General features: G+C 50.1%; 1 protein-coding gene across 1 annotated transcript in view; it reads right to left on the reverse strand.

Annotated features, from left to right (window-relative positions):
• The window catches only part of LOC106592118 (ALK and LTK ligand 2), a 28,019-nt gene extending 20,732 nt beyond the window's left edge, over positions 1-7,287 (reverse strand). Inside the window, exon 1 of the mRNA XM_045723703.1 lies at positions 6,081-7,287. The gene's annotated coding sequence lies outside the window, so the exon portion shown is untranslated. The remainder of the gene's footprint in view (positions 1-6,080) is intronic.
• Positions 7,288-10,781: the final 3,494 nt, after the last annotated feature.

A 10,781-nucleotide genomic window follows, 5' to 3' on the forward strand; every position in this document is an offset into this window, starting at 1 on the left:
CAGCCCGTTATTTAAAGGTATACCGGTATGGTATACAGCAGCAGTTAGGGCTGGGCGATATGGCCGAAATATCATGTCACAATATTTTCTGGCGGGATTTAACTTCAGACTGAGATGTTTTGTCCACTTTCTCCAAACGTCAAAATTCATTTTTTTTTTTTTTTTTTTACAACCTGTGGTTCAATTTAGACATTAATTTCGAATGGTTAAGTTAAGAGTCAAGGTTTGGGTTTAACACAAGAAAAAAAGGACTGGGACAAAACATGTGACCCTCGGAAGCGGAGCTTGTAGCTTACCCCATCCACCACCCCCATCCACCACCCCCATCCACACCACCAATCCACAACATCCCCCATCTACCACCCCCATCCACAACACCCCATCCATCACCCCCATCCACAACACCCCATCCACCACCCCCATCCACCACCCCCATCCACACCACCCCATCCACACCACCAATCCACAACATCCCCCATCTACCACCCCCATCCACACCACCCCATCAACCACCCCCATCCACACCACCAATCCACAAAATACCCCATCCATCCACCACCCCCATCCACCACCCCCATCCACCACCCCCATCCACACCACCAATCCACAACATCCCCCATCTACCACCCCCATCCACAACACCCCATCCATCACCCCCATCCACAACACCCCATCCACCACCCCCATCCACCACCCCCATCCACACCACCCCATCCACACCACCAATCCACAACATCCCCCATCTACCACCCCCATCCACACCACCCCATCAACCACCCCCATCCACACCACCAATCCACAAAATACCCCATCCATCCACCACCCCCATCCACCACCCCCATCCACCACCCCCATCCACCACCCCCATCCACACCACCAATCCACAACATCCCCCATCTACCACCCCCATCCACAACACCCCATCCACCACCCCCATCCACAACACCCCATCCACCACCCCCATCCACCACCCCCATCCACACCACCAATCCACAACATCCCCCATCTACCACCCCCATCCACAACACCCCATCCACCACCCCCATCCACAACACCCCATCCACCACCCCCATCCACCACCCCCATCCACACCACCAATCCACAACATCCCCCATCTACCACCCCCATCCACAACACCCCATCCACCACCCCCATCCACAACACCCCATCCACCACCCCCATGCACCACCCCCATCCACACCACCCCATCCACACCACCAATCCACAACATCCCCGTCTACCACCCCCATCCACACCACCCCATCCACCACCCCCATCCACACCACCAATCCACAACATCCCCCATCCATCCACCACCCCCATCCACCACCCCCATCCACACCACCAATCCACAACATCCCCCATCCATCCACCACCCCAATCCACCACCCCCATCCACACCACCCCCATCCACACCACCAATCCACAACATCCCCCATCTACCACCCCCATCCACACCACCCCATCAACCACCCCCATCCACACCACCAATCCACAAAATACCCCATCCATCCACCACCCCCATCCACACCACCAATCCACAACATCCCCCATCCATCCACCACCCCAATCCACCACCCCATCCACACCACCCCCATCCACACCACCCCATCCACACCACCAATCCACAACATCCCCCATCTACCACCCCCATCCACACCACCCCATCCACCACCCCCATCCACAACATCCCCCATCCACAACCACCCCATCCACCACCACCATCCACAACATCCCCCATCCACACCACCCCCATCCACAACACCCCCCATCCACACCACCCCATCCACAACATCCCCCATCCACCACCCCATCCACAACATCCCCATCCACACCACCCCATCCACAACATCCCCCATCCACCACCCCCATCCACAACATCCCCCATCCACACCACCATCCACACCATCCCCATCCACCACCACCATCCACACCAGCCCCATCCACAACCACCATCCACACCACCCCCATCCACAACATCCCCCATCCACACCACCCCATCCACAACATCCCCCATCCACCACCACCATCCACACCACCCCCATCCAACACCACCATCCACACCACCCCCATCCACAACCACCATCCACACCACCCCCATCCACAACATCCCCCATCCACACCACCCCATCCACAACATCCCCCATCCACCACCCCCATCCACAACATCCCCCATCCACACCACCCCATCCACAACATCCCCGATCCACCACCACCATACACACCACCCCCATCCACCACCACCATCCACACCACCCCCATCCACAACATCCCCCATCCACACCACCCCCATCCACAACATCCCCCATCCACAACATCCCCCATCCACACCACCCCCATCCACAACATCCCCCATCCACACCACCCCATCCACAACATCCCCCATCCATCTACCAACCCATCCATCTACCACCCCCATCCACAACATCCCCCATCCACACCACCCCATCCACAACATCCCCCATCCACAACCACCCCCATCCACCACCCCCATCCACACCACCCCCATCCACAACATCCCCCATCCACACCACCCCATCCACCACCCCCATTCACAACATCCCCCATCCACAACATCCCCCATCCACACCACCCCATCCACAACATCCCCCATCCATCCACCACCCCCATCCACACCACTCCATCCACAACATCCCCCATCCACACCACCCCATCCACAACATCCCCCATCCACAACCACCCCCATCCACCACCCCCATCCACAACATCCCCCATCCACAACATCCCCCATCCACACCACCCCATCCACCACCACCATCCACACCACCCCCATCCACCACATCCCCCATCCACACCACCCCATCCACCACCACCACCATCCACACCACCCCCATCCACAACATCCCCCATCCACACCACCTTCATCCACAACATCCCCCATCCACACCACCCCATCCACCACCACCATCCACACCACCCCCATCCACGACATCCCCCATCCACACCACCCCATCCACCACCACCATCCACACCACCCCCATCCACAACATCCCCCATCCACACCACCCCCATCCACAACATCCCCATTCACCACACCCATCCACACCACCCCCATCCACCACCCCATCCACACCACCCATCCACCACCCCCATCCACACCACCCCCCATCCACAATACCCATCCACCACCCCCATCCATCCCCACCCCATCCAAGCCTACTTGATGGTAATAGTGCTCACCGTTGCACCTAGTGGCGGGTTTTGAAGGCATCTCCCGACGTCCTCGGGACATGGATGGACGTCCAATGTTTATGTGAATTTGGCCATATTTTATGTTTCTGAATGATACTACTTCTAAACATGTTTTATGAGAAGCGTTTGAACCTAAGATGGAAACAGATAAATCCTAAGTGCTTTTAATGGCTGATGGTTTTATACTCAACCAAACTAGAGAAGTAGTTCTGTAACAAGCACTGTAACAAAATAGCATTACAGACAGTATTGTAAAAATCTCTACCGGTTTGTGGATCCATACCGGTATACCTTAAAGCTAGAGTCATTAATTAAAACAATAACAAAGTTTCACCTCTGTTTTGGTAAAAAGCTGAGGGATGGGCCTGGAAAAATGTAACCACTCTCAAATTCCTAGACAGAGCTATGGATGCAAAGACTGAGAATCCATGATATCACAATTATAGTATTAACCATGTTTTGAGGCAATACAGTGTTTGTTTACATTTACATTGTTCGTGAGGTACTTATAAGTTACATTCTGAATCAATGGGTATATATCATGAATTTGTAAGTCCAAAAGTGGATGTAGCAACTAAGGAATCCAGCTTTAAAACAAGATATATCACCCAACCCTAACAACCTAACAACCCTAACAGCAGGGATGGCAAAGGAGGAGACTGCAGTCGTCAACCCTGTCTACCCAGTCAAGCCTCATCTCTCTCCAGTAGCCCTTGGAAAGAGTCCCTCTAGAACCTACTGTAGCAGCCGGGAAGACATGAGAGAGGATAATTCTGCTATAACAGCTACTGACAACCACCCAACCTCACTCAAATCACCAAGTTTTGTGAATCCAGCCCTCACAATCCATTGTAGAGAAAGAGAGAGAGACAGAGAGAGAGAGAGAGAGACAGAGAGAGAGAGAAAGAGAGAGAGACAGAGAGACAGAGAGAAAGAGAGAGAGACAGAGAGAGAGAGAGAAAGAGAGAGAGACAGAGAGAAAGAGACAGACAGAGAGAGAGACAGAGAGAAAGAGAGATGTGAGGGCTTTTCCCCGGCAGTAGTCCCAGTGATCTCATTCCAAGTGTCCATTAACCTAATAGACCCTCCTGATGACCTATAACCTAACCGACCCTCCTGATGACCTATAACCTAACCAACTCTGCTGATGACCTATAACCTAACCGACCCTCCTGATGACCTATAACCTAACCGACCCTCCTGATGACCTATAACCTAACCGACCCTCCTGATGACCTATAACCTAACCAACTCTCCTGATGACCTATAACCTAACCGACCCTCCTGATGACCTATAACCTAACCAACCCTCCTGATGACCTATAACCTAACCGACCCTCCTGATGACCTATAACCTTACAGACCCTCCTGATGACCTATAACCTAACCGGCCCTCCTGATGACCTATAACCTAACCAACCCCCCTGATGACCTATAATCTAACCGACCCTCCTGATGACCTATAACCTTACAGACCCTCCTGATGACCTATAACCTAACCGGCCCTCCTGATGACCTATAACCTAACCAACCCCCCTGATGGCCTATAACCTAACCGACCCTCCTGATGGCCTATAACCTAACCAACCCTCCTGATGGCCTATAACCTAACCGACCCTCCTGATGGCCTATAACCTAACCAACCCTCCTGATGGCCTATAACCTAACCGACCCTCCTGATGACCTATAACCTAACCAACCCTCCTGATGACCTATAACCTAACCGGCCCTCCTGATGACCTATAACCTAACCAACCCTCCTGATGACCTATAACCTAACCAACCCTCCTGATGGCCTATAACCTAACCGACCCTCCTGATGACCTATAACCTAACCAACCCTCCTGATGACCTATAACCTAACCGGCCCTCCTGATGACCTATAACCTAACCAACCCTCCTGATGACCTATAACCTAACCAACCCTCCTGATGGCCAGACCTGATTTATACTGTAACAACCTGATATTACAATTCTTTAACAACCCTCCCTCCCACCCTCCATCCCTCTCCCCTGTGTGTGTGTGTGTGTGTGTGTGTGTGTGTGTGTGTGTGTGTGTGTGTGTGTGTGTGTGTGTGTGTGTCAGTTAGTCATTAAAACATCATATGATAATAGTCATGTAATCGAAACGTAGACTCTCTTAAGCACAGACACATTACTACCAGCACTTTGAGCTATGCTTATTATGCTTATTCATGGGAGCTGTTAATAAGACAGTCACACACACACACACACACACACACACACACACACACACACACACACACACACACACACACACACACACACACACACACACACACACACACACACACACACACACACACACACACACACACACAGTCAAAAGGCATTCCACCGAATGTGTCCCATACCATACTGTCTGTAGCTCTGTAGTTGTCATCAGACATATCTGCCATGTCACCACTTTCGCTGCATAGCAACTTACAAACACAGACAGGAGTTAGCAGCCAGTACTGTATGTAAAGCAGAATGTAGTACCTGACCAGAGGTCTCTCTCTCTCTCTCTCTCTCTCCACACACACACACACACACACACACACACACACACAGAGAGAGAGAGAGAGAGAGAGAGAGAGAGAGAGAAAAGAGATAGAGGGACAGAGAAAGGCTATATGCTATTATAAGCTAATGTTCCCCTATCTGATCCGCGGTTCTAACCGCAGACTACTGCTGTGACCCATGAGGAGCTGCCAACATTTGGCCACTTGGGCAACGGTGCTGCGTAAAAGGACAGCCTCGTTAGAGACCATATTACTTTGACTTTCACTTATGTCATTACAACGAACAACAGTTAAGTCGCAGACAGACGGGGTTGGAACAGGACCGGTAATATAATAGGTTACCTGAGTTGTGTTGTTGACTCGCGGGTTCCAGGTGAAACACAATCCGATCCGCTGCTGCGTTTTCCAGGATTAAACACCTTTTTAATCGCTTCAACTACACAGACACACTCCCTTACTACAATACGCACTCCAACTAGACACACAGACACACTCCAATACGCACAACACAGCTTGTTGTCCTCGCAGTGCGTCGTCTGTCCGTTTCCAAATAGGTATCCCCCAGCTCCGGTGCTGCGCACAACTTTCCCCTGACAGGAGTGCAACCGTGCGTCTTCTTTTCACAAGTGCAGTAGTCCCCAGCACCGTGCGCTGTCTTATATCTGGTGCTCCTCCGCTGAAGGTGCCGACCGAGCGGTCGTAGAAGTGTGGGTGGATTAATTAATGACCGATACAACTTTATTAACACGTCTCTAGACCTCATCTCATGCTGATGAAGAGGTCTGTTGCCCTTCTGTGGTGAGCTCCTCCGCTGCTGCTCGCGCTGTCATGTTGGATGGCTTGTTCTGTGCCGCGCACTCTGTTGTGTGTGTGTGTGTGTTTGTTTGTGTGTGTTGAGGTCCCTGGAGTATTTTTCTATTATCCCGGGTTGTCTTTGATCAGAACAGCGTTCAGAGCGCGAGCAGAACCGAACAGAGACGTCATATTTACACCGGATCTGTAAGGAGCCCTGGCCCCGTTCGCCCTATGCCGTTCACTCAGTCCTCTCGTTTTGGAAAACTTTTATGTTCCTCTCTCCTCTTTTCCTGATCTTGGTCGATAGTGATGAGAATGATAAGTTAGTACCCTAATATAGTAGGGGGAAAACGTGTTCCCGTCCTTCAACCATGTCCCCGCATGGGACAGAAGCAGCGCGAGGGTTAACAGATTGTATAAAGCCTGCTCCCACGAGGTTCCTCCCCTATCGATTTCTGTTTCACTCACATCTTGTCCGCCAGAGGACAGGAATTCACAGACATTAATATGATTTACAGGAGCAGGGTGGTTTGTGTAGTTCTGGACACACACGCACACACACACACACAAGCTCTCTCAGGTCAACTTTCACACACACAACTGTGCGCTCCGTTTAGACCGGACCATGGAGCACGCGCATTCAGGTCTCTCCTCGAACTATACACCCGATAATGCTTTCGGTTACTTAATCTGAACACCACTCCCCATATAGAGAAATAAACATTATCTATCCTTCTCTTTTCGGCCTGAGTCGGGGGTTGTGTGTGTGTGTGTGTGTGTGTGTGTGTGTGTGCGTGCACGCGTGTGGTTTTGGGGAAGGCTATTATTTGCCCTCGAGGCGGCTAATGTTAATCGGGATTATGTCTCGCTCGCGCTGGAACTATTATTACACTTGTGCTGATTAATCAGGAAGATCACGAGGGACAGACAACAGCTCACCTCGATCTCAGCTCAACACTGCCACTCAGCCAAATAGCCTACACTCGTTCAAATGATAGACCAAACTGCTAGATAAATCATTCAATATATCATTCCTTATATGATATATCTCTTCTCTCGAATAATTTTACGCACTCATGAGAACCAGGCTATAGTGTATTTCTGAACGTCTGGCTACACTAGCCGAGCCTACTATATGAGGACAGATCACGGAGGTTTCTTACTTTTTGTTGAATACTCATGTAGCTGTATTCAGCACCTGCTCAGAACCTCTGAATGTAACCTGCCCATCTTGGCCACCCTGAGTGGACGTATGTCCGGGGACGGGTGCTGAAGGACAGAGAACTGCGAATCCGTGCCGCCTATATAGTTTTTTTATAACGTTTGCACTAATAGGTTGACTACCGACTTGTCCATGGCTTAAATTGTATAAAGTTATTCTGCCCTTGAATTGCGTTCTCATGCAAAACTAGACAGATAGCTAACAATTAAGTCTTCAATAAAACTCCCAAGGCCTGACTTTTCTTGAATGAATATATTGAAAACGTTTATGTTGTGAAACTGAAAAATACAGAAAAGAATATACTTTATTATTCAATTCACATCGACATACTGTAGCTGTACATTATACCTTCCAAGTTGAAGTTGCATGAAAATACAAAACACGTGCCGAGGGTACCATGCATCTGGCATGACGCCAAACCATGTAGCTAATTGTTACTCATATGGTAATTGGCTAACTCCTTTCATTACTCTAATAATGTACAACCATCTCTGTAGAATAACAAAGCATATTACACTAGAAACAGTAACAAAACTTCAGTATTGTATGTTTTACAATTCGTTTACATGAAGCACGACCAAAGTAATAAAGCTGACGGCATACATTACATTTACATTTACGTCATTTAGCAGACGCTCTTATCCAGAGCGACTTACAAATTGGTGCATTCACCTTATGATATCCAGTGGAACAACCACTTTACAATAGTACATCTATATCCTTTTTTGGGGGGGGTTAGAAGGATTACTTAATCCTAGCCCAGGTATTCCTTAAAGAGGTGGGGTTTCGGGTGTCTCCGGAAGGTGGTGATTGACTCCGCTGTCCTGGCGTCGTGAGGGAGCTTGTTCCACCATTGGGGTGCCAGAGCAGCGAACAGTTTTGACTGGGCTGAGCGGGAACTGTGCTTCCGCAGAGGTAGGGAGGCGAGCAGGCCAGAGGTGGATGAACGCAGTGCCCTTCTTTGGGTGTAGGGACTGATCAGAGCCTGAAGGTACGGAGGTGCCGTTCCCCTCACAGCTCCGTAGGCAAGCACCATGGTCTTGTAGCAGATGCGAGCTTCAACTGGAAGCCAGTGGAGTGTGCGGAGGAGCAGGGTGACGTGAGAGAACTTGGGAAGGTTGAACACCAGACGGGCTGCGACGTTCTGGATGAGTTGTAGGGGTTTAATGGCACAGGCAGGGAGCCCCGCCAACAGCCAGTTGCAGTAATCCAGACGGGAGATGACAAGTGCCTGGATTAGGACCTGCGCCGCTTCCTGTGTGAGGCAGGGTCGTACTCTGCGAATGTTGTAGAGCATGAACCTACAGGATCGGGTCACCGCCTTGATGTTAGCGGAGAACGACAGGGTGTTGTCCAGGGTCACGCCAAGGCTCTTAGCACTCTGGGAGGAGGACACAATGGAGTTGTCAACCGTGATGGCGAGATCATGGAACGGGCAGTCCTTCCCCGGGAGGAAGAGCAGCTCCGTCTTGCCGAGGTTCAGCTTGAGGTGGTGATCCGTCATCCACACTGATATGTCTGCCAGACATGCAGAGATGCGATTCGCCACCTGGTTATCAGAAGGGGGAAAGGAGAAGATTAATTGTGTGTCGTCTACGTAGCAATGATAGGAGAGACCATGTGAGGATATGACAGAGCCAAGTGACTTGGTGTATAGTGAGAATAGGAGAGGGCCTAGAACTGAGCCCTGGGGGACACCAGTGGTGAGAGCACGTGGTGCGGAGACGGATTCTCGCCACGCCACCTGGTAGGAGCGACCTGTCAGGTAGGACGCAATCCAAGAGTGAGCTGCGCCGGAGATGCCCAACTCGGAGACGGTGGAGAGGAGGATCTGATGGTTCACAGTATCAAAGGCAGCAGATAGGTCTAGAAGGATGACAGCAGATGAGAGAGAGTTAGCTTTAGCAGTGCGGAGAGCCTCCGTGACACAGAGAAGAGCAGTCTCAGTTGAATGACCAGTCTTGAAACCTGACTGATCTGGATCAAGAAGGTCATTCTGAGAGAGATAGCAAGAGAGCTGGCCAAGGACGGCACACTCAAGAGTTTTGGAGAGAAAATAAAGAAGGGATACTGGTCTGTAGTTGTTGACATCGGAGGGATCGAGTGTAGGTTTTTTGAGAAGGGGTGCAACTCTCGCTCTCTTGAAGACGGAAGGGACGTAGCCAGCGGTCAAGGATAAGTTGATGAGCGAGGTGAGGTAAGGGAGAAGGTCTCCGGAAATGGTCTGGAGAAGAGAGGACGGGATAGGGTCAAGCGGACAGGCATACATGAAAGGCATTGCAATTTGTGTGAGTAAATGCAACCAACCAACATTGATTTATATGTAAGCAACTCCATCAATATCAAGATTATCATCACTAGCTAAATGCTTGAATCGAATTTCCAAACATATATTTTCCGAGGCTGAAGCGTGACAAGAAATAACTACACTGAAAGACCTGCACCGTAGCGTTGCTTTCAGCTGCTTCTATGCATGCAGAACGAATTCTCTACTTCCTGTTTGCGTACAGTCTTTCTAAGTACCAGAAAGCTCCACTAGGGGCCGAATAACACCATGGAACACAATGAAAATCCATCTTAACCATTGTAATAAAATGATCTGTTACCTTCTAATAGGATGGCAGCACAAAAGTAATTGAGCTTGTTCGATATTTTAGTGCAAGCGACTGCAGACACTGATCTACATCACCTTGCCTCATAACTACTCATTTATTATTTGTAGATTAGTCAGTCACTCATGATTTACCCAAAATGCAATGTTGAACAACCAATATATCCAATATATTACTACTTCTTAATGATCTCTTTTCTGATTAGCTAATTCTTTAATAATGATGCTCCATGTGTCTCCATGGGCCTCATGTCATGTTGTTTCTCTGGTAGTTCAGCCGAGGATGGGCCTCATGTCATGTTGTTTCTCTGGTTGTTCAGCCGAGGATGGGCCTCACATCATGTTGTTTCTCTGGTTGTACAGCCGAGGATGGGCCTCACGTCATGTTGTTTCTCTAGTTACTCATCCGAGGATG

Source organism: Salmo salar, chromosome ssa09 (assembly GCF_905237065.1).
Source record: "Salmo salar chromosome ssa09, Ssal_v3.1, whole genome shotgun sequence".
NCBI lineage: Eukaryota > Metazoa > Chordata > Actinopteri > Salmoniformes > Salmonidae > Salmo > Salmo salar.